The 3,125-nt window shown below is 41.5% G+C and overlaps 1 long non-coding RNA gene across 1 annotated transcript; it reads right to left on the minus strand.

Annotated features, from left to right (window-relative positions):
- Positions 1–271: 271 nt before the first annotated feature.
- On the minus strand, positions 272–2,405 carry LOC130388014 (uncharacterized). Its single transcript, XR_008896368.1, has 4 exons — positions 1,768–2,405; positions 1,017–1,089; positions 784–915; positions 272–564 (listed from the first exon to the last, which is right to left on the minus strand). It is a non-coding gene; the product is annotated as an uncharacterized LOC130388014 (long non-coding RNA).
- Between the last annotated feature and the right edge of the window lie 720 nt (positions 2,406–3,125).

Here is a 3,125-nt window from a genome sequence, read left to right on the forward strand (position 1 = left end):
AAAACACATGTATCAACATTTCTTTTCTTTTAACAATTTTATGTTCCCCCCGTCTCCACCACCGTTATTGTGACTATGCGGAAAATCTCCTGGTAGTGTTCGTTCAGAATTTTCACGCCATCTATGGGGACTTTCTGGTGTATAACGTCCACAGCTTGATCCACCTGGCAAGTGATGTTAGAAAATATGGCCCACTACCCCAAATTTCAGCCTTTCCCTTCGAAAATTTCTTGTATAAATTAAAGAAACTAATTAGAAAGGCCAAACCAGACATTACAACAAATTGTTAAACGATTAACGGAAAAATCAAGCATCAACCCAGTCTGTCCATCTTCCCATAACCAAAGTTCACCCTCAACAACACAGTACGCCACTGATAGATTTACCCTGTCCACAAAGGATGGGAACAACACAGTTTTGTGTGGTGGTGCCACTTTTAAAATAGAGGCAATTAGCAGGACACTTGGTGGTACGTCTTTTGTGGCGAGGCAATATTTAGACCAACGTCCATTTTTCAACCACCCTGTTGATTCAACTGCACTGGGGACAGCTGTGGTTGGGAACCTGGCAGAAGAGACCACGTCAATTGCCGTTAAAGATATTGACTTTAAGATGGTCACATTAGAATACAAGAACAAACTTGTGGCAGTTCCACTCAACCACAACTAAATTAATTTAAAAATGATTCATATTTCAATCAATTAAATCGGTTATCTAAATTCAATGTGTTCAACTTTTTCAAAACTTATTTTCTGTTTAGATGTATGCGGTAGTTCATTTTACCGAGTCAAACGAGGTGGAGGTTGTGCCTTGCTCGTGGCTAAGTTTGGACGGCAAGGTGTCTTTTTGGCCACCGTATAAAGACACCAAGCGGACGAAAATTGCAGTCATCCAAAGCGCTATGCCAGATGAGACCTGGGGAGAGTTTTTTGTGGAGGTGGTGAAAACCTTTGGTGAGACCGACAAAAGTAGGATGTACCACTTTTCTCCCCTTAGGCTTTAAAAGCTTTACTCACTTCATTGTTGTCTTCAACAGCCAATTATGATGCAGCGCGTATGAACCTGAAAAAAGCCCAAACCAGGAGCACCCTGACATCAGATGATGAAGGGGGTAAAAGAAGGAGAATGTAAGCACTGTGCAGTAATCTATACTATGAAAACCATCAGCTACACAAAACAATGCATGCTTATTAAGTGATTTATTTTCTAATGCAGCCCTTCCTCAAAGCTGAAAGAAACTGTGCCTGCAGATGAGGGGGAGAAGCATACAAGGTCTGATTACAGATGGCCATGCATTATCACTCACATGAAGACATTTTGTGATTGGCAAGTTTGCAGTCTTACAAAACTGTTGTTGTTCATACTCTTGTACTGTTCCAATGTATAGGGCTAAGAAAAAAGAAAAAAAAGGAGTCCTCCACAAGCCCCTGCTTTCCCCACCTGCTTTTAGATCACAGCAGGACATACATAAAGGTATAACACATCATTCCAAATCTGAATTCTGCTATTCTACTCACTATCTTTTTTGAATGTCTCGAATCTGGGAAATTTGAATGTAATGAACTTCAATACACTGACTACTCTGATTATAAATATACATCTTCTTGCCTACAGTTGCTGCCCACACATCAGCTGCTCTTGAACAGGCCTCTGCCCAGATCTCTGGCAACATTCAAAGTCAATTCGGTACACAAACATCTGGCCTTACACAGCAATACTGAAAATCTGTTTAAACTTAAGTCTGTTAATTTTAGCAAAGGGTCTTACTCTTGACATGACAGTCATGATGTTTTTCTGTCCTGTAGAACGGGATCATGCACTCCTGCGTGCTGTGGAGGAGTTGAAGGCCTTGGTGAGGCAGAACAACCTCCTCCTCCAGGCCCTTACTAGGCAAAAAACTACATCAGCAGCAGCAGCAGACACTCTATCTGAGGAATTTAAGTTCCCAATGAACTGCGAGGAAGACCTTCAAAGGGTGGAGGATCTTCTGAGGGAGAAATCCCAGGAAAAGGCCCTGGTATAGTCATGACTTCTATAATACTGATATATTTCAGTTCTTTGCTACAATGCATTACCAAAGATCAAAGTGCATGAAAGTCCTTGTGCACAACCCTTCAGCTTTCCAGGTGCAGGTGTTAGGCAGGAAAACGTGATCAAATATGAAAAGTTCATTAAACACCGCACACTGGATACTGTTCTTTTTTCTCTTTATTTTTAGGAGCGAACAACGCGTTTCGCCCAATGCGTTTTCAGGTTCGAACCTGAAGACGCATTGGGCGAAACGCCTTTGAGAAAAAAGAACAGTATCCAGTGTTTGGTGTTTAATGAACTTTTCGCATTACCAAAAATGTTCATTTTGAACGGTATGCTGACTATAAGCCATAATAAGTTATTCTAAAACATTACTTTCCATTCTTACCTGCAGGCAGCACACCTTAGTGCGCTTGGGGGCTGCAATCCTGGTGACGCGGTTCGAAGAATCCTTCGCCACATCCTCACCAACCACTTTGCGCTGAAATTCAACTGGCTTGGCAGAGGAGGGAAGGTGTGCAATGCAGTAAGAGGTAGGGGTGTAACAATACATCGATGTAGATCGATACATCGATTGATTAGCGAACGATCCAACTGCATCGATGCAACGGCCAAACATCGATGCATATCGCAGTATTACACCCTTTTATTATTATATATCTCCTTTCGCGGGTGTTTGTGAAACTATTTCTGCGCAAAGCGCCAAGCCGCTCGTATCCATTCACCGGTTAAACGAGGCAACAGCGAGCACATGTGTGAGTGCGAGGATGTCTAGTTTCGGTTTGTGTTGCCAGATTGGGCATATGTCCCGTTTTTCCAGCCTAACGTGATTAAAAGTAGCCAAATCGGGCTGAAAAAATTGCCCAATCTGGCAACACGGACGGCTTATTTTAACAGCCAAGATGATTCCGAGGGATGTTTTGTTTTTAGAAGAAAACTATCCACACAGATAGGTTGGGAATGGTCTACGTTCAAAATGAAAGATCATTACAGGCTCTTTAATTTAAGCCATAAAAAACCTTTGGCACTTAAATGCAATTATGTGGCACTTTATTATTTGTATTAAAAATTGTTTTTTTTGTTTTAAATATCCG

Source organism: Gadus chalcogrammus, chromosome 8 (assembly GCF_026213295.1).
Source record: "Gadus chalcogrammus isolate NIFS_2021 chromosome 8, NIFS_Gcha_1.0, whole genome shotgun sequence".
In the NCBI taxonomy this organism is placed as follows: domain Eukaryota; kingdom Metazoa; phylum Chordata; class Actinopteri; order Gadiformes; family Gadidae; genus Gadus; species Gadus chalcogrammus.